Raw genomic sequence first — 22,267 nt, 5'->3', positions numbered from 1 at the left:
TCCATTTATTTGATTTGAAATTTACTGCCTCCTTTTCATGCACATTGTGGTGTCACTTTTTTTATGCCCTGACAGCGCAATAGGCTTGCCCATATCTACTAGGCAGCGTAAAGTCACCCTACATGACTCTTCATGGCCATGTAAATATGGCCCCTTTCACGCATTACTCTTCATGAAAGGGGAATTCTATGGGTCTCACTGTGAGAGTTTCCACGCAACGTATATAGAACCAGACATCAATAGAACCTGACACTTTCTCAGAATTATTTTGTGAAAATGGAAATGCATCAAAATCCTACACCTCCCCAGGGAACACGTAGGAGTGGTGCAATGAGGAGAAATACTTTTATTTCTTCTTGTTTTTCCTCTTTCTATGCGTGCTGCATTCTGCAGCATGCATGAAAAGAGGAAAATGCCATCAGAGATTGTTCTTGTGCAGAAATATGTCCCTTCATGCAGAAAAATAATCATTGATGCAACTCGGGCACCCTTGCAACATGACGCAAGAGTGTCAGATTTGGTGCACGGCTGCTGTTTGAGCGCAGGCAGAGGGGAGGAGGACATAGATATGGTGCATTCCTGCCTTTTTATTTTGATGCACAGCAGCGCAGCAGGAAGCCTTGCTGCCCTGCATCAAAATATAGAAAATGAGGCCTGTAGTTCTTAACCATACTAGTAAAAAACAAACTACCCTTGGTTACTACACACTAGATTGAGAGGAAGACTCTATTTTTTTAATATTGTATGATAAACTGCTATGATTTGTTGTAAAGTAGGAATGCATTTGTTATTAGTCTCTATATCGTACGATTATGTATTATAGTCATGTTCTGACTTTTATATGTATCTGTTTCACACAGGATTTAGGTCGGGGGAAATTATAGAGTGCAACACAGAGAGACTTAAATTATTTGTCCTAAAAAAGATGGAATATTATCAGTAAAACCATTGAAACGCATTGAAGCACCATTTTTCATAATTCGTGGAAGTCACTGGATCCGTAGATACCTGAATAACATGTTGTATCAGGTCCTAGTTAAAAAATGGTTCCAACGGATATGGTTATTTGAATGACAAAGTACATTGTCTGTTCTTTTTCTCCCTCTTAATGTTTTGTATTTGTTTTTTTTTTTTTTTACTTTAAATGAATTTGAGACGTATAGCGCGTGTGGGATCATTTTAAATATTTGTAATATAAAAATGTATTTGTAATAAAAAAATTGTGATAATTTCTAGTTCCGAGCATACATCTCTTGAGTCTATTACATGGACTGCAGTTTTGTTTTTATCCTTACTTGTGTTCTGATTGGGAGTAGAGTCTTGCTCTCAATCTAGCGTGTAGTAACCACGGGATAATTTGTTTTTACTTGTTGGTAGTACCCTAATTCCCTTGGTGTGGCATAAGGGGTCCCTCTCTCCTTTCTATTGTTCTTAACCATACTTACAAACAATTATTTTATACATTTACTGATTGATACATGTAATGGGAAATGTAATGCATTAAGAAATTATATTCATTTGTGTCTGAATGTGCACACACATATTAAATGTGCACCATTGAGTTAACGTTTAAGGTGTCACATGTAGGCCTGCATCTCACCATGCTTCATAAAGCTGATTTATTTTCTGCTAGCACACATTTTTTTGCAGGTATTCACATGCATTGTTAGTTGTAGAATAGATGCTTTACTGCACTATATATAGAGAAAGAGCCTGAAAAGAAGACCTTGATGAAGAAACATTGTAAACCAGAGTGACAACTGAAAAGCCTGTTGAGTAAATGTTGCCACCTGATGTGCATGCAAGAAATTGATGTAGTTCCTATGTCTAGTGTGAATGTTACCCCGTTGTTGAAGTCTGCCCCATGAGAAATGGATGAAACAATGGACCCCTGATGATATGTACAAAGGGGGTGTTATGTGTGTTATAAAGTACTGTTCGCCATGTCATACTTCTGAACCTCTTTTTCCAGAGTTGCTTTAGGAGGTCTCTTTCAAACCTTCTCTGCCCCTTTAGGAACATTTTTTCTTTTGGACCTTGTGAGGTTTAAACCTCAATGCCTATCTGATCCCTTCCTAAGTGTGGTTTAGGCTAGCACTTTCTCTCTGACCCATAGAAGACTCCAATCCAATCCAATCCAAAAAGCTTTATTCGACAATTGTCATAAAAGCGATACAAAACAAGTACACAGTCCATAATAGCAATATAAAATGTATACACTTAAATTAATTACTTAAAATAGAATTAGAAACTAAGCTCTAAAATTTATAAAAAGAAACATTTTTTAACATACTCGAGGATAATACAGGTACACATCAGAATCAGCTAGGACATCACTCTCTAATGTTCCGATTTCTTATTATCCACGCCCAACCTAAGAATTTTGCCACAGCCACAACAATGACCGGTACTGTACTAGTACACAGAATCCTTATTGCCTCGCCACTATGTCTAGTACCCAATAGTTGACAAATTGGTCTCAGCCAGACATGCCTCAGAGCTAAATAGGGAGGACATACAAAAAACGTGTGAGTTATCGTTTCTTCATGGAATTTGCAGAAAGGGCATAGGTTATTTACATTATTAGACCACCGGGCAGCGAATGAATTCAAGGGCAATGATCCCACCCGTAGCTGGAAGTACAATTTCCTATCTAATGGCTTAGTGACAAGGTCCCAAAAGGGCTCAAGCCTTGGGACAGATTTTATATTAAAAAACCATCCGTTAGAGAAAGGGTGTTACAATCGGTCATTGTCTTTATATTAGTCCACTCCCAGTAATTTTCTTTTAGCAGGTTTTTGATGGAAAGGAAGCACCCAAGGGCTTCACCCCTAAATCGCTCAGACCCAGAGCCTCAAAAGTTTTTCGAAGATCTTTGAACCACCCAATTTTGTGGGATCCAGCCATAGACAAAACGTCCAGGAACCCCGCTGCATACTGAGCTAATTCTGGGGTTGACCACAGTCTCCGCCAATATAAAATTGGACGTAGTCTAGCTATATCTGCAATAGAACTCTTTCCCAGATCATACCTAAGAGGAACTAAGGGCGTACTCTGAGGCAATGATGTGATGCCTCGAAATAACTTGTTCTCTGAAACAGTAAGGGAGGACAAGTTCTCGAAGCCCCACAATTCAGCTCCATACAATGCTGTACTAACAGCTTTAGCACTATAGACCTGGAGCACAGGTTTGATTGGTTTCGTTAGGGATTTCTTGAATACACCTCTTATAACTCCAGTGAGCTGTCTATGTTTTAAAGCTGCCAGTTCTTTCTGGTGCGTCCACTTAAGGTTATTTTGTATAGTAACCCCTAAATAAGTAAAAGCCTGTACTTGTTCAAGGGATTGGTTAAACAATAAAAACTTATGTTTAAAATATCTATGAGGGTTAAAAGCCATGAACTTTGTTTTCTTTACATTTACTTCAAGTCCACGATCCTCACAAAAAATCTCGAAAATACCTAATGCCCGCTGTAGACCGCTAGGAGTCTTGGCAATTAGAAGCGTGTCATCCGCGAACATTAGAATCGGGACTCTCACGCCTGCAAGAGAAGGGGCATCAGTGCTTACTTCTAAAAGACGATCGGCTATTCCATTGATGTAAAGGGAAAATAAAGTGGGGGCCATTGCACAGCCCTGACGAACCCCCCGTTCTACCGGGAAGGCCTCAGTTGTCTCGCCCTGCCCTCCTCATCTAATTCTGGCGGTATTATCATCGTGGAGCCTCTGTATTAAAGACAACAGCCCTTGGTGCAGTCCCAGATCCTTCAACACCCTCCATAATTTAGGACGAGGGACTAAATCATAGGCTGCCCTTAGGTCCACAAAGACCGCATAAAGACTCCCTTTACTCAATGTCACGAATTTCCAATATAGAAGGACAAAGCGGAATACTTGGTCAACCGTGCTAATATGCTGACGAAAGCCCGCCTGTAATGGAGACAAAATACTGTTTGAGGCTGACCACAGGTGAACACGATTTAAGATCAACCTACCTATGATTTTCTGAGTAGCGTCGATCAAACTAATGGGCCTGTAGTTTTCCGGAAGCGACCGGTCCCCCTTTTTGAATACCGGAATTATCTCAGCCAATTGCCACGCACTAGGGATAGGGGCACCACGCGCCAGGGCATTAGCAACCAATTGAATGTATCTCCCCCATTTAACCTTATCATTCAAAAGTAGGTCCGCTGGAACCCCATCAGGGCCAGGAGCCGTCCCGGGAGCTACACCGGTAAGGGCCAGCGCCACTTCTGCACTATTAAAGTCAGGAACCAAGATATTCGGGGCAACAATACCTTCGCTAGCTGTTCTATCCAGGAGGGAAGCATACTGGGGTTTGAAATACTCCACCCACCTCTCTGGGGGAACATTGTTTTGAGGCCGCTCTGCCTGGCCACCATATCCCCACTTCACGATGCCCCAGAACAATTTGCTGTTGTTCTTGGTACTCGCTTCTAAAAGATCCAGCCACTTAAGTTCATCCCAATGACGCTTTGCCCTAGCAATACAACTTTTATAATCATTTCTGGTAGTACGCACAGCACCTACATCGCCTTCCTTTAAAGCTTTCCCCAGCAATAGCCTCGACCGTCTACAATCCTCGTCAAACCAGCTAACTCGACTCGAGGCCAATTTCGGACCAGTTCCTCTCTTCTTTTGAAAGAGGGTTCTCAGGAAAGCAAAGAGATTAGTATGAATTGATGTTATATCCCCTATATCACCATTGGAAGAAAAAATCCGTTCCATTTCTTGAATAGCACTATTCACCTCACTTGAAATATTCTGCAAGGTGAAGGGATTCTCTTGAATACAAGACCACCTCAGACGGCGCATATCATTAGATAACACGACATTCGAGGTGGGCAATTTTCCAATCAGCAAAAGAGCGCAGTCCCTTTTCCACCAGTTATGGGATAAACAGAGGGGATTATGATCACTTTCTGGAAGGTCGAAAACCTTCATATCAACAAGGGAGTGCCAAAAACTCACAGCCGCAAGGATATAATCAATGCGACTCCTACTCTGACCATTGTTGAAAGTATAGGCACCATTACGGTCGCTAGGCATCCTACCATTCAATGCCCTTAAGCTCTTCTCCATACAAAGGGAATTAATCTGGATTATTTTTTCCGTCCACCTATTTATAGGAGGCAATTCTTGAGGGGGGATACCCCAAAGTGCCTACTCATTCTCATATTCATCCCCCTCATAGAGTACCAAAGGGTCGAAGGTAGCATTAAAATCGCCAACGACTACCACGGAAGAACCAGTTGAGTTAAGATCAAGCAGCCTCAATAGCTTGTCAAAGACTGCTGATCTTGCCCCACCCGAGCCCCTAGCATAGACATTATAAATATCAATTGTGCCCACAGAGCCTAGTTCTAACCTAAGTAATTGTATATCTCCACTCCCAGTAGAAATGTGCTTGCTATTTAAACTCAGATCTTGCCGAAGCCATATCGTTAAACCCCCAGAAGGTCGGCCATGCGTCCCTTTAGTTGCCGGAATGTGGTAATTTAAATAACCTATACAGAATCTGGGTTTCAGCAACCAAGTCTCCTGGAATAAGCATATATCCACATTATTAATAGATGCAACCCATTCAACAATGGGTAACTTAGCATTTAACCCAGCTATATTCCAAGAAAGTAATGAGCCGCCCCCCATGGATACAAACTTATTAATAAGGGTAGTGGATTTGGGAACAGAGCTAACAATATTCGTCGAAAGAATGGAATCCAGACTCTGCTCTATATCAGTATGAAAACAATTATTAGAACCTGGATCCATGGACGGGTTAGAGATAATACAAAACCCAGTACGACAGCTACCAACACTATGCAGTAGGATCCCTTCGTCTATAGGACCTGTGGGCCCCAGGACATCGTGTCAATCAACATTATCCAGTACAGACCCAGCCTCTCGGTTGGTACTCTGCTGGTCACACTTAGCCCACCCTGGACCATACAAAATAGATTTTCTTAACTGGATGGGAGATCCATTGGGGGGGGCATGTCCTAAACTCTAAGGTAAATAAATTCTCCACAAGATCACTAGAACAAAGACTTAGTTCAATACAATCGGTTGGCGACAATGGAGAAGTCAGTCTAGTAGCTCTGATAATGTCATCTCTAATAACAGAGCGACAACCTCTGACATATCTCAACCAGTGAATCGCCTTATTTTTCAGTGAATCTGCACTTTCAAGACCCTGACTATTGCATAATTTTGGAACATTGGTCATAAAAATGTTCTTGTTGGTACAACTATTATCAGCATTCGTATAACGATCCACACGTTGCCCCCTTCCTACTAGAGATCTCTGAATGGTACTGGCAGGGATTCCTCTCTCTCCTTCATTCCTCTTATAGTTCAAATTAGACTGTGAAACAGCAGCGGGAATGCCCCCAGAATGTCGCGAGGAGCAAAGATTCCCCGCCCTTAGTGCATCACTATATGATACCTACATATTGGCTTGGACATCAGATTTTAACAACCCCGAAGGGTTAGCCTGGGAAGGTAACCTAGCATTCACGGGTAGCGTGGATGCTTCCTTGGGAATACAAGAGAGGGGTTGCTGAACAAGTGTGTGGTTACCAACGGCCACAGTCAGGGTACTGATCACAACTTTCAAGGCACTAACTTCCTCCTGTAATGAGCGAATTAGCTTAGCAAGAGCTTGGAGAGAATCTTCATGGGTCCCGGCAGTACTACATGGTGAAGTTGTTGGTAAGGGGTTGATAGTTTCAATACTAATCACCCCAGAATCATTCATCAGTGGTGCGAATCTATTGGAGCATAATACAACAGGCACAACATCCCCAGAGTGGGTAGAGACGGCAGAAAACAAATCCACCCCACAGCCCGGCGCATGTCCCACCTTAGCACTCCCCTCACCCCTAGATATCTTTTTAGCTTTAGTGCGAAACATAGCCGGGATACTAGGGGATGAATTAGGAATGGTATGCACCAGGACATCAACAGGCACCCCAGAAGGAGTACCCGATACTCTCTCCTCTGACTCCAAAATAGCTTCACACTCCTTGACCAACAAATTAATACGGTCCAATGTCCCTTCTGTATCAGCCACTTTGGCAGACCTCCGAGCTCTCTTTTTCCTACGTTGTTTTGCTACAACGCTACCCTCGCCACCGACTCCTTGGCTATCAATCAACTTCCGTTTACCCATAGTAAACGGAGAAGGCAGGAGGCACAAGGATAGATATGGACAAGGTCCCGCACAACCAAGTATTATAGCACCAGTGTAACTGGCTAAATTACAATACGTCAGGCAAGAGGGGTAGCCCGGCCCAGCCTCCCTCGGCCCCTGACGGCCACAGACTGCCCACCCTTTGTCCGGGCTTCGTCCGGCGCGCCCGCTCGCGTCCCGCGTAGCGGTGCTCAATACGTATTAAATAGTGTTTAGGGCGGAGTTCAGCAGTGGAAGCAGGTGAGGCAGCCCCTCGGTCCTCTGGGCAATTGAGTCCAGCACAATCCTGCACCTTTTCTGCGACGCGTTTCCCCTCTGCGACGCGTTTCCCCATTGATAAACACTTCTCTGCGAGTGTTGTTCTCGTCTCCCCAGGTGAAGAGTGTTGCGGCTGTGAGACTGAGCCAAGAGGAGATTCTAACGATATGCTGATGGAGGAAGTGTTGCCGGTAGGTGGAACACTGGGCTGGGTTTTGGTTCTGTGGAGGGTAGGGGCTGTCTTGATGGAGCTTCGGCGATGCTGACACCTTCTAAACTAAATTTTCCTTGCTTGACTCTGATTTCATTGGTGTAATTCCCTGATTCTTATGTTTCTTTAGTTTAATAGAACCATCTTCTTGGGGCCTTGATTTTAGTGACTCAAGATTTATGTTTGCATAGACAACAAAACTTGAGACTTTTCTCTGAGCATCCACTACTTTTATTAATTTACTGCAAAGCAGTGACGAAATTCCTAGTTTGTTTAATCTTGATACACCTAAACTTATTTAGGAGGTTGGTTTTCCTGTTGTTATTCAGTATCTTTATAGCATGTTAGTAAGAGTTGTGTATTTGAACTTGGTATTGAATTTGTAATAAACATTCTCAACCCAAGCTACCAATTACTGGTAAACATTGTGTAGCCAAATGGGTTACATTGTTAGTTTAATTTGATTGATGTTAATGCTATCTCCGATCACCTCTAAGTCAGATACACAGGTCTGTCGGAGGACCAATGGTAAGCAAGTGGGCCCAGAAAATGCTGTATCACTCGCTATGCCAGAGCTGCTTTGGGTTTCCAGTCCGGCCCTTGAAAATAACTTTTTGCTTTGGCAAACACAGCGATTGAGCAAATCGAGCTGTTTGCAACTACAAAAAGGCTCCATTTGTGAGCCCTAATTATCTTTGCAGGCAATATCAGAGCGCAATTAGGAACCAGTCTTGACTGCTGAGTAAATAGCCGTGCCTCATGGGTGTAAATTGTGCATAGAGTTGCTAAAGACTGTGCAAGAGCGGTTTTCTCCTTGTACGCAATTTGCAACTCGTTCTGAAATGTGAAAGTCGGATTGAAGAATAACACAATAATAGTGCCTGTTATTCCCAATTTCTAGGTTACCAAGCAGCATATATGCACAATTAACATGCTTTGGTTGTTGCACGACACTGGCGATATATTGAGGGGAAAACCCTGATGAGTACAGTTTGCGCTGAGTTATAAAATTGAGAGGCAGAGTTGCAAGGGGAATGCGCCACTGGAAGGTCACTTTTTCGGATGTTTCAGTGATGCAATGTGCTGCTCCATATTTACAAATCAGAGTTAAGCCACTTTACATGGATTAACGCTGCTTTGTAGATATCATACCATTTCATGCATGTATCTGCGTGAAAGGTGCGTGCAATGTGTGCTGCTGTAGGCGTTCCACCGCAACACTCATTGTTTTTTGACTCTGCCTCAGATATACAAGGATCTGTAAATCTGAAGAAGAGGCAAAAACTAACGCCACTTCATAGCAGCCGTTAGATTGGCAAAACAAGGAGAAATACTTTTATTTCTCCTTGTTTGTGCTCTTTCTATGTGTGCTGCATTCTGCAGTATGCATAGAAATAGCAGATCGCCTTTAAAGATTATTTGTGTGCACTTGAACAATCGATCCCTGCAACACAGACACCCTTGCACCCAGTGGCGGCTTGCCAAGGGAGTGCTGCGGGGCGGTGGGCGGGTCAGGGGAGGGGTATGGTGGGGGGTAGTGGAGTCCGACATACGACGGACAGGGGTAAGGTAAGTAATTAAATAAATAAAACTATTTACCTTGCGCACGCTGCATCGCCACCTTGGCGATGCAGCACAAAGGTAAATAGTTGAATTAATAAGTTGTAGAGCCTCATGTTTAGTATGCTGTAATTTGAAAACGCTCACAAATGTCCATGAACCAAATATATTTCTAAAACCCCTAATGTAACAGTTTATTACACTATTTCTGGTTCCTCCCGATCATTCACAGCCAGTGCAGGCCTCATGCTTTTTTACTTTCTATCGCATCAAATGCACTTTTCATGAAGCAACGGTTTTGTGTGTGGCAGCTGTACTGTCAACAAATTATTTCTACGTTGTTCTTGTGATCAAATAACCATTTCAAGTGCTCATCGTTCACTTAATTATTCTGTTGGGCTGCCAAGTAAAAGCCCAGTCGCCTGCAGTGAAACTCTGAAGCATTTAAAGAGAGGCGAGATTGAAAAAAAACATATCAGGCCTTAGCACATTAACACATAATGTTTTTTTTTAAGTGTCTGGTATCCCAGGCTGTACATAATTTCGATCAATGATATTCCGAATACCTATTGGTTTACTGTTTTTGGTACACAAAATATTATATTGGCCCAATGTGAACCCTGTGTTTTTATTATCATTAATTACACTAATAACAACAAAATATATTAAAACTCCTCGTCCTACTCCTACTGAGGATGACAACATTGTTGTTATTGTTATTATGAAAAATAATGATAGCAATAATAATGATAATAGTAATAGTAGTAGTGGTAGTAGTAGATAGGACTACACTGTTTTGTAGTTACATTCCTTTCAGATTCATACCAGTTTTCGTTTATTTTTATTTTTTTTTTGATCCAGAAAATGCCCATTATCATTACACCCATACACACACATATGAACAAAAAAAGAGACAATGCTTTACGTTTTTATTAAACATAAAATAAATTATACCCCTTCCTAACCATCGGTCGGTTAATATTCATTATAACGTCCCTATCAGAAATCATCCTGCTTTATCCATTACAAGTGGTTTTATTTGAGCTTTAACTACAGACCATCAATGCCTAATTACACAGTGATACCCATGCCCCACCGGGCCTAGCATCTGATCAGGTCTCAACAACGCCTGTTATTAATTTATCTTATCAATCATATCATTATATAACTCAGCTCCGCTTTCCTTTACTTCAATAAATACTGATAACTATCTCATTTAAAGTGACCTTTTGCATGCTTATAGTACATTAAGTATATACATAACAGAACATTATAACTCCAAGAGATAGTAAAATCTTGAACAAATATGATCAGCCCAAAATACCATTATATTTCCGGCCTCCTGTCACAATCATGGTTAGTCATTATAATTAATTTTTTTGTTTTACCTTATAGCAATTAATACATTCTCCATGTGCACCAGGGAACCGGTGCACACTACCTCAGAAGGAGAGACACATTATGTGCCCCCTAGAACTTTGAGGTCTTCTACACTGTATCATGCTTCTTTCCCTAACATCTGCCGCGTCCACACAGGAGGCCACTCCTTCCAGGTGCAGGGTGAACGTGCCTGGAACCTCTTACCTCTGACACTCAGACAGTTGTCCGATGTATCCACATTTAGGAAAATGCACAACACCTGGCTTTTCCGGAAATAACCCCGGGTCTTTCCACCTGTTAAGGCAGCAGTAGGTCTGATTGAGTCTTTCTGCACCTGGACACTCTTCTCTGAGTAGCTGTGTGCTTTATAAATGCTCTTTCATTCATATTGAATAGAACAGTAAAGTTTTGTAGTGCAGGTAATATAAAGTGCATAATCGAATACATAAGTAAACATTTGTTTCATTGCCACCACAAAGATTACCATGTGGGAAATATGAATCACCATATTAGCTCAGGCAGTTATTTACAATTTCCAGAAATGTACCAACCCTGAAACATAGCTTGACCTTATTGCCAGTATGGCAGACAATAAATTCTCAATGTGTCCTATCTGGAGCTCTCTAAAAACAGGCATTCAAACTTCCTTCTTCTTGATTAAAAGCAGTTCAAAATATCAATATATAACATAAAGGCCGGGGCGCCGTCTTCAGGATTGATAAATAACCTCAGACTGTCACTCTTTTTTGTAAGTCAAAGTGATGCATTTCCACTTTATAAAGGCCGTCACCTGGGCGAGTCTCAACTTTAGCATCCATAGTTTTATATTATTTGCTTTTATATCTTTTAAGTACTGCTCTTATAATCAATGAGTAACAAATGTGCCAACTCAGGTCTTTTCCTACAATCAATTATGTCACATTGCACAGTATATATTTTTAACATTTTTTTTAATCTTTCTTTTCCTAACAAAATGTTGAGGGTCATTAAAAATGATGGCAGGACATAGATTAAAAGCCTCCAAACATTTGCTAAATTCTTCATTGTAAGGGATTGGGTTTCTCAACTGGCATTTAAGCAAGTACTTACGTGTAATCTCCATTGTTGACCATATATTTGCCCCATAATTTAAACAGGAAGAATGCAAAAGAACCAACACATTATAAATCCAACACCAATTTAAAAAGACCACCAAATCTACAAAAATCCAATGTTAGGGACCCAGAGATAGACATTTTTAAAGATTAAACTGTGGTATAGTGCCTAAGCCAACAAAGTGCCAACCGCGGCTATCCGGTCACACTGGACCGGGTCAAATCTAAATCTTTAATCAAGCCAACTGCGATGGAGAAGGGTTGAATACAGTTCCAGATTACCCCACCTGAAGTTTTACCTCTTCCAGTTCTGTTCCAGGTATCCTATTCGTGGGGAGGAAGTTCATCAGTAGAAAGAAAAGCTTTGCTGGCAAGGGTCGGTTGGGTCCAAAGAGCAGGCAGGGCATCATGGACGGACGGGCTGGTGCCTCGCGGTGGCAATCCATGCAGGCGGACAATGCTCGCTCTGCAAAGAGATGAACTTGTGGAGGCTCGCACTGATTCTTCAGGGGAGCAGCACAATCCCAGTACAAACTGACCCACTCACATTTGCAAAGAACCCAAAAGCTTGATTTTAACAGATCCACCGAAGGGCCCACGACAGAAGAGGCACCTCTTGGGTGTCAGGAACTTGTTTCATATGAGTCCAGGATCTGTAGTCCACTTGCTGCTTCGTTCTTTGGGGGAAAGCATTGTCTTCTAGCACAGGCCAAGGGTTCAGAAGCTCTGGATTGCCACTAGGGGGCTAGGACTCAATTTCTCACAATTTAGCTGTGAAGTTCAGGAAAATCCAAATGTAGCTTGTCAGCTGGACCAGTCCTCTCTTTGGGCTGTTGCAGGTGGCTTCTTCCAGCACTTTTCTACCTGTTGCTGCTCAGGGAGTCCATTTCCTTTCATTTAAGGCAGGCACAGTCCTTTCTCTGTGGAGCCTTGAGAGTGCAGCAAGCACAGTCCTTCTAAGTGAAAGCATTCTGTGGTGCAGTCCAAGAGTCCAGCAGTGTAGTCCTTCTTTTCTTGTTGCTCTAGGTAGTGTTCTGAGGAGCTTTTGCAGCTCTGTCATATTTATTCTCCCTTCTGGGCTGGCAAGATGAGGGACACCCCAACCAATAGGGCTAAAGTTGCCTCCCTCTGCTATGACCACTTCCTGTAAAGTTTTGCATATTTGTGGACTAAAAGAAAAAGTTCTGCAAAACTCAAAGTAGTGAAATTCTCTCCTTGGAGTGTGTATCTGGCTAACCCAGCACACAGGTGTGGCTAACATTTCACTATACTCCCCTTCCAGCCCCTCTCCTAATCTAATTAGGGGTGCCCCCATCTGGTAGGGGATCAAGGAAGTGGGGGCAGGCATGGGTGATGTGACATCTGTTCTTTTGCCTTTGAAGTTCAGTTTATCCCCCCAGCCCCCTTCCTGTCCTTGGCCTCTCCAGGAAGCAAATCTCCAACCACTAAATGACTGTATTATTTCATCCCTAGGAGGCTGTTGTAAGCTTAATAAGTACAGACTCCAAGGCTGGTAAGTCCACGTATCTTTATTCCTGATCATCCACTCTCCATATAACTAGGAATGGTACACCAACATTCTAACTTGAGCTCCCTGGGAGGGACTAACAACTGGGGACTGACAGGGGGGAGCGGAGCAAACCATTGCATAGGAAAATATATGACATTATAAACAACTATCTGTGAACTTACAGTATTAATAAATTACAACAGAGGCCTTTTCACACTTACTCAGGGATCCACTTGGCTCAGGCTGTCAGAGGCTGGCCAATAAGAAGAGGCTGCTACAGGGCTGTTTTAGGTACCTTCGGCATGCTTTGTTCTATAACTACTTTCCTGTAATAGTTATAACAATTCCAATCGGGGCAAGTTGTTGGATTTATTGTAACTATTATTTTTTTACTTTGCAACTAATTCCTACCACAAGTTAGAATTTATTAAAGTTTAATAATCCCTTCCCATGTTAGTCTCTGGACATAGCAGCAGTGCAATGGGGACAATGATTTTTGCTGTTTTCCCCCCCACCAGGGCATGCAAATCTTATTTTATAATGTCCCTTCTTTTTATAACAAGGGATCCTACCCTTAGGGCACCTAGGGCAGACCTTAGGGGTGACATATGAAACAAAAAGGTAGTCTTTAACTTTGGAAGTAATTTTAATTCCAAAGTCGACTTTGGACACAGTTTTATATTAAAACCAGCCTGCAAGGCAGGCCTGGCTGTAATATGCCACCTAACACAACAGCATTGCAAACTTGTTGGAAATGGGATTCCTGGATGGCTGAGGTATGCACCCAGGCCAGGCAGGATCCCCCAGTCGACTTAGGGTAAGCTAGATACACACCAAAAGTTAACCTATGCTCACCCTTTGGTATTTTGCCACAGAGCAGTCAGACGTATCTAAAGGGACAAAGTTCAAAGTATTCGTACAATTCACACACACAGTAACACAATGAATACACCACAGAACAACTCCACACAGGTTTAGAAAAATAGATTATTCTGAACAAAACAAAGACCAAAATGACAAAAATCCAAAGTATAGAAGTAAATTAATTGAATTTTAAAGGAATTAAAGTGCTTAGAAGCAAGTTGCGCTAAAAAGGTTACTTTAGGTCACACTGGACCGAGGCCGAGTCAAAGATCTGGCTGACCTTGTGGAAGTGCAGACTTGCTACAGGACTCACGCAGGCCCCGGTGAACAAAGTACCTTTCCTGGTCGCAATAAACAAAATGTGTAAATCTTTTCCACGCAGTGTAGGCAATGTGTTGGTTACAATTCATGCAGTCGGGCTGATGCGTCGAAGTCTAGCATCATGGTTGGGAGCTCGATCGGGGCTGAGTCATTGATGAACCTCGCCATCAGGTCCTACATAATTGTCAAGCCATGCAGGACTGTCTCCTGACCAGCAATGAGTCAGTGACAAAGAGAACTGTGTCAGTCCAGATTGGCACAATGGTGATGATGTGCCCATTTTGTAGCACAACAGCTGCAGAATCCACTTCTGAGGCCCAAAACTGGAGAGCGCACCTCAGGTAAGGATAGAACTCACAGATGGCAGTGTCCAGCAGCACCAGCTGGATTGTAGGAAGTCTTGTCTCACTGAGAGTTCGGTAAACAGGAGGCAAACCAGCAAGCCCTTGGAGATCATTTGCAGGGAAGGGAGAGTCCAGCTCTCCGTTAGCAGAGTCACGGAGCAGAAGGCAGCAGGGCAACACACAGAAAAGCAGTCCATCTAGAAAAGCAGTCCAGTGGAGTCCTTTAAGCAGCATGGCAGACTTTCTGACAGAAGTTCAGTTCAAGATCCAGAAGTGTGTGATTTTAGGTGGTCAGAGACCCAGTACTCATACCCAAAAGTGCCTTTTATGTAGGGGGTGACTTCAAAGCAGCTCTCTGAACTGCACAAGGTTCCTTTTCAACCCAGTTCGGTCTGCCAGGTTATCTGTGGAGGGTAAATCGATGCTTTGTGTGTGGACAGGACACCACCTATAGGAGTGTAAGTGTCAGCGCTTCCCATTCCTCCCTGCCAGGGAAGACCCATCAGAATGCAGATGAGAGCTCAGAATGCAGATGAGTCTCATCTTCTTGTGTCTGTGGCTGTCTTGAGGGTTAAGCAGAGTGTAGCTGTCACCCACCCTAGACATGTATTGGACACAAGCTGTCAGGCACATAGAGCAGTAAATGCAGATAAATGTTCACTTTCTTAAAGTGGCAACAGTAATGTTAAATTCAACTTAACCTGTAAGGCGGATTTATCATTACATTCCAAAGATATTAATCATGAAAAAGCTACTTCTCTCTGATCAATAATTACAGCTTAACAGTGTATTAGGGAATTTCCAATGCTAGCCTATGAGAGGAGTAGCCTCACAGCAGTGAAAATCAAAATAGGCTGTTTTCACTACTAGGACATGAAAAATATAAAGGTGCATGTCCTCCCTTTTAATTACATCACCCTGCCCTTAGGGTTACTTAGGGCCTACCTCAGCAGTAACGTATATGTATTGAAATGGGAGTTTAAGGCTTGGCAAGTAGATTTAAATGGCAAGTTGAAGTGTCAGTAAACTGCATACACAGGCACTGCAGTGGCAGGCCTGATACATATTTGAAAGGTAACTTCTGTGAGTGGCACAATCAGTGCTGCAGCCCACTAGTAGAATTTGAAGTGCAGGCCCTGGGTATATGTTATACTACTTTACAAGGGACTTACCAGTACAACAAATATTCCCATCAGGTATACACCAATGTCATCTCTTTTAGGGGAGAAGCACATGCACTTTAGCACTAGTTAGCAGTGGTAAAGTGCTCAGAGTACTAAAGCCAACAAAAAGAATTAGCAAAACATGGAGGCAAAAGGCAAAACGTCCAGGGGAAGATCACCCTAAGGATTGAAGGTCTAACAACACTTTAATGCCTTTAGTCCTCTGGAGTCCAAAACCTACATGCCATACCATATACTAGGGGCTTACAAGTAGGTTGTCTTGACGAATTATAATTACACCAATGACCACATACCTTCTAAGGACAGAACACTGGCTCTGGGCCTGGCTAGCAGATCACAGAGCACTTTCAGAGTCAGTTACCACCAGTATCAGTCATAAAATAGGGTGATCAGGCCAAAAGGGATAACTTTCCTACACGCCCTTCCCCCTCCGGATGAAAGGTGATGGGTGTAGGAGAGTAGGATCTGCTTCACATGGGTGCCCCCACTTTTTGCAGGTGTTTCATTGTTTTTCGACCTTAGTCTGGCTGTGGCCCTGCCAATCAGGACCACAGCCTAGCTGCTTCCTCTCTAAAATGGTCTCCATGTACATTAGGTAAATATCTAATTGGATTCTGGAGTGCCTTATAAGCCCCTAGTATATGGTATACTATGTACCTAGGGCATAGGCATAGGTACCTCAGAGACTTACCAGGGGCTGGAGCATTTATTATGCCACCCCTGGGAAGCACTCCAAAATGGCACCACAGGTCTGCTACTGCAGCCTGGGTAAGGGTGTACTTGCACCCCTTACTGTGGTATAGGCTACCTATATCACTACCTTATACAGACACATATAAACCTATAAGCCACTCCTATGGCAGGCCTTGATAACCCTATAGGCAGAGTGATTGGTTTTGTGTGAGAGGGTGCCCAAGCATGAGCTGATCCCCTCTGCAGCTTTCAGAAATACTTCCTTATGGCTGTTCTGTGATACAGCCATACCATATACTCTTAATTGCATTATAACCTCGCAGTAAATGCTAACTTTGGGATGGCTGCATCAAAACATGTCGTGCTTGGTGTCAATTGCTTTGGAATGCTACCCCGACACCAATTCTGGTACCGGGGGTAGCATTCCACCCTTCTAGAGGGAGAGACATGTTCATACTGGCTAAACCCGGTAGGATTTTCCTGAGCCCTGGCATCACAAAATGGATGCCTCTGCCACAGACACGGGTCTGGCCTCCTGCAGCTGACCGAAACTGCGGCAGGGGAGGCCTGGACAATAGGTTTCCTGTCGAGGGGAGGTGTCCCCACTTCCCCAGACAGGCTGATGTGTATTGGGGCTGGGCGGGAGCACTTTCTGGTGCTGTGAAGTCCTGGACTGGGTGTCCCTGTGCATACTCCAGTTCAAACCGGTTGTAGGGGCTACCTGCCCTGCTCTGGCGTGAAACTGGACAAAGGAAATGGGTGCAACCACCCCTCTTCCCTGGCCCACCCATAGGTGGGGGAATAGAGTTAGTCCATCCCCTAAACTCACTATAAGTATAGGATTCCAGTCCCTAGGATTTTAGATTACCCTGGACGAAACTCTGCAACGTACATCCTGGACCTTCAACGTTCTATCCTGACTAGAAGACTGAAGAAATCTCCCTTGGGGTCAAGGAGTGACTCACCTGCTTGGCAGGCACCAAAGAAGCAACTGACTGGTCTGCAATTCTGAAGCTCTCGCCGGACGCCGAAGTCTCTGCATCCCCAGAGGTGGATTTCCAGACTTCCCAGAGGCTTAGCAGGACACCTGGGCTAGAACAAGACTTGGGACAGAATTGTTCCTCACTTTCACTGGCCCCACATGTCTGAAGACACCAAGGAGTTTTGTCGCTCTTGTGTCACTTGCCAAGCCAGTGGCAAAGCAGGTGGCACTGCAAAGGCCCCCCTGATACCACTACCTGACGTGGGGATACCATTTGAAAGGGTAGGGATTGACATTGTTGGTCCCATGGATCCCCAAACAGCATATGGGCACAGATTTATACTGGTGGTAGTGGATCATGCCACCAGGTACGAATAAACAATTCCCCTAAGGACCACTACAGCACCTGTAGTGGCAAGAGCTCTCTTGAGTGTAGTCTCAAGAGTAGGCTTTCCTAAGGAGGTAATATCTGACAGAGATGCAAACTTGATGTCACGTTACTTAACTGCTATGTGGAAGGAGTGTGGAGTGAATTACAAATTCACCACACCCTATCACCCACAATGCAATGGTTTAGTTGAGAGATTCAACAAAACCTTAAAGGGCATGATCAAAGGACTCCCAGAGAAGCTTAGGCGAAAATGGGACCTGCTCTTGCCCTGCCTTTTATTTGCATACAGGGAGGTGCCTCAGAAGGGGGTTGGCTACAGCCCATTTGAACTTCTGTTTGGTCACCCTGTCAGGGGTGATTGTGTTTGGTGAAGGAAGGATGGGAGTTACCTCTCAAGCCCCCAAAGCAAGACATAGTGGACTATGTACTTGGTCTCCGCTCCAGGATGGCTGAGTACATGAAAAAGGCAAACAAAAAACCTTGAGGCTAGCCAGGAACTGCAAAAAGCCTGGCATGACCAAAAGGCTGTTCTGACTGTTTACCATCCAGGACAGAAAGTGTGGGTGTTGGAGCCTGTGGCACCAGCAGCCCTCCAGGACAAATGGACTGGCCCCCATACAATTGTTGAACAGAAAGGGGAGGTCACCTACTTGGTAGACCTTGGAGCCCCTAGGAGTCCCCACAGGGTTCTTCATGTCAACAGACTTAAACCATATGTTGACAGGGCAGACATGGGCTTGCTCATAGCTACTGATGAAGAACAGGAGAAAGAGAGTGACCCACTCCCTGACTTGCTCAGAACCCTGATGATGAGTCAGTTGATGGTGTAGCCTTGGTAGGCAGCCTCCCTGTCCAGCAGCAAACTGACTGGAGAAAGCTTCTCAGTCAGTACAGACATATGTTTTCTCTGACTTCAAGTCAGACCCCCTGGTGCACTCATGAAGTGGACACTGGGGACAGTCTGACTGTGAAGAATGAGATCTACAGGCATCCTGATCATGTCAGGGACTGTATAAGGACAGAAGTCCACAGGATGTTGGATTTGGGAGTTATTGAACCCTCAGATAGCCCTTGGGCTAGTCCAGTAGTCCTGGTACCTAAACCTCACACCAAGGATGGCAAGAGAGAGTTGAGGATTTGTGTAGACTACATGGGTCTCAATGCAATCACTAGGACTGATGGCCATCCCATCCCCGGGGCTGATGAGCTAATAGATACTTTGGCCTCAGCCAAGTTTCTAAGCACATTTGACCTGACCGCTGGATACTGGCAGATCAGACTAGCTGATGAAGCAAAGACAACATTTTCTACCCCTAGGGGGCACAATCAATCTGTGGTAATGCCCTTTGGTTTGAAGAATGCACCTGCCACTTTCCAAAGGTTGGTGAGTCAAGTCCTTACAGGCCTGGAAGACTATAGTGCAGCATATCTAGATGATATTGCTGTCTTTAGCTCCACCTGGGAGGATCACTTGGTCCACCTGAGGAATGTTTTGGAGGCCCTGCAAAAAGCAAGCCTAACTATCAAGGCTACTAAGTGCCAGATAGGGCAGAGTCAGGTTGTGTACCTGGGCCACCTTGTAGGTGGAGGCCAGGTTCAACCATTGCAGAGCAAAATCCAGACCATAATGGACTGGGTTGCTCCAACTACCCAGACTCAGATGAGAGCCTTCTTAGGCCTGACTGGGTACTATAGGAGATTTGTCAAGGGGTATGGATCAATAGTGACACCCCTGAATGACTTAACCTCTAAGAAAATGCCCAAACAGGTTCAGTGGACAGCTAGCTGTCAAAAGGCATTTGGTGACCTGAAGCAGGCCATGTATACTGCTCCCATTCTGCAAAGCCCTGACTACTCCAAAAAGTTTACTGTCCAAACAGATGCATATGAGTTGGGGGTAGGGGCTGTACTGGAACAGTTGAACGATAAAGGTCAGGATCAACCAGTAGCTTTCATAAGCAGAAGGTTGACCCCCAGAGAGAAACGTTGGTCAGCCATTGAGAGGGAGGCCTTTGCTGTGGTTTGGGCTCTGAAGAAGTTGAGGCCATACGTATTAGGTACTCACTTCATTGTTCAGACAGACCATAAGCCCCTCTTATGGCTAAAACAGATGAAGGGTGAAAACCCCAAACTTCTCAGGTGGTCCATTTCCCTACAGGGGATGGACTATACAGTGGAACATAGACCTGGGAATAACCATGCCAATGCAGAAGGACTCTCCAGATATTTCCACTTAGAACATGAAGACTCGACTGGTCAAGGTTAGTTTAATATCCCTGCGTTTGGGGGGGGGGGGTTGTGTAGGAGAGTAGGATCTGCTTCACATGTTTACCCCCACTTTTTGCTGTTGTTTCACTGTTTTTCGACTTCAGTCTGGCTGGGATCCTGCTTTTCAGGGCCCCAGCCTAGCTGATTCCTCTATAAATTGATTGCATGTACTTTAGGTGCCCCACAGATTGGATCCTGAGGTACCCTTGTGAGTCCCTAGTATATGGTATACTATGTACCCAGGGCATAGGTACCCCAGAGGCCTACCAGGGGCTGAAGCATGTATTATGCCACCCCTGGAAAGCCACCCAAAATCACACCACAGGTCTGCTACTGCAGCCTGGGTAAGGTGGTGCATGCACCCCTTACTGAGGTATAGGTTCACTATACCTCACCTATCATTGCTCATACAAACCAGTCACCCCTATGGCAGGCCTTATCAACCCTGAAGGCAGGGTGCTTGGTTATATGTGAGAGGGTGCCCAGGCATGAACTGAGCCCCTCTGCAGCCTTCGGAATCTCTTCTCCGGGGTTGAGTGGTGTAGCCTGACCATATACTCTTAAGTGCATTACAACCAAACGGTAAATGCTAACTTTGGACTGGCTGCACGGAAACATGTCGTGTTTGGTGTCAAACACATTGGAATCATACCCCCGCACCAGTAACTGGTGTGGGAGTATGATCCCCCCCTTCTAGAGGGAGAGACATGGCAGCACTGGTATACCCCGTGGAAACTTAATAGAGCCCTGGCATCAAAAAATGGATGCTGCAGCCACAGACACAGGTCTGGCCTCCTACAGCTGACTGAAACTCCGGCAGGGGAGGCCTGGACAATAGGTTTCCTGTCACAGGGAGGTGTAACCATCTCCCAGACAGGATTATGTGTATTGGGGCTGGTCGGGAGCACTCTCCGAGTGCTTTGAAGTCCTACACTGGGGGCACATTTGGTGTCCCTGTGCATAGTCCAGCTCAAACCGGTTCAAGGACTTCCAGCCCCTGCTCTGGTGCGAAACTGGATAAAGGAAATGGGTGTAGCCACCCCTCCTTCCAAACCCTCCTATAGGTGGGTCCCCAGAGCTAGTCTAACCCCTTCCTTAGGTATAAGTAAGGAACCTCTGTAACCTGAACTTTAGATATCCCTGGACGAAACTCTGAAGCTGAATCCTGGAACTTCGACACTCTGCTAAAGACCAGAGGACTGAAGAAATCTCCCTTGGGGTCAAGGAGTGACTCCTCTGCTTGGCAGGCAACAACAAAGCAATTTGCTGGTCTGCATTTCTGAAGCTCCCGCCGGACTCCGAAGTATTTGCAGCCCAGGAAGAGGATTTCCAGACATCTCACAGGCCGACCGGAGTCCCCAGCAAAGCTGAGACCCGCAGCCCTTGTGAGTAGCATGGAACCGGATCTCCTGGTCACCGCAAACTTTTGCAAGTGCATTGACTTCTCAACGTCTCCTGAAGTCGTGCTTGGGCTGACTTGTAGCCCCCGCCTCAAGCACAGAATCCACCGAAGATTGTCAGCATAGTCACCCCGAGTGACCCGTGGGCCGTCATTTTGTGTTTCGTCTTGAGGTCCCTTCCCGATCCCTGGTCTGTTGACTGGTGGGTCCCTGAGGGGGTAACTTTGAATTTCCGTGTGCTTCCCTAGTTGCTCCAGACATGCCCCGACTCCCTACCAAGTGGTGAGTCCCACAGATCTTGCTGGTTTGCATCGAAGCTTCTTTCTTGTTTCTGCATGGGTTGCTGTTGCCCAGACTTGTTGTGTCCAATCTGGGCAGCGACACTGCAGCACTCGACATCCTTTGTGGGACCGCTCAAATCCAGCTTCTGGTCGTCCTCGACGCTTCCTGGTCCTTGTGGCTGAAGAGTCAAGCTTCACCTTCTTCACCTGAAATCACCCGACCTCGTGGGCAATTGCCTATCGCCTTCCTGGTCACTGGCTAGTGACCCAGACTCTGTCCACTCTGCTTTCAGGTTCTTCTCATCTTTGATCC

The sequence above is a fragment of the Triturus cristatus genome, chromosome 7, assembly GCF_964204655.1.
Source record: "Triturus cristatus chromosome 7, aTriCri1.1, whole genome shotgun sequence".
NCBI classification, from domain to species: domain Eukaryota; kingdom Metazoa; phylum Chordata; class Amphibia; order Caudata; family Salamandridae; genus Triturus; species Triturus cristatus.
The sequence above is the reverse complement of the archived record's forward strand: the minus strand, read 5'-3'. Positions refer to the sequence as shown.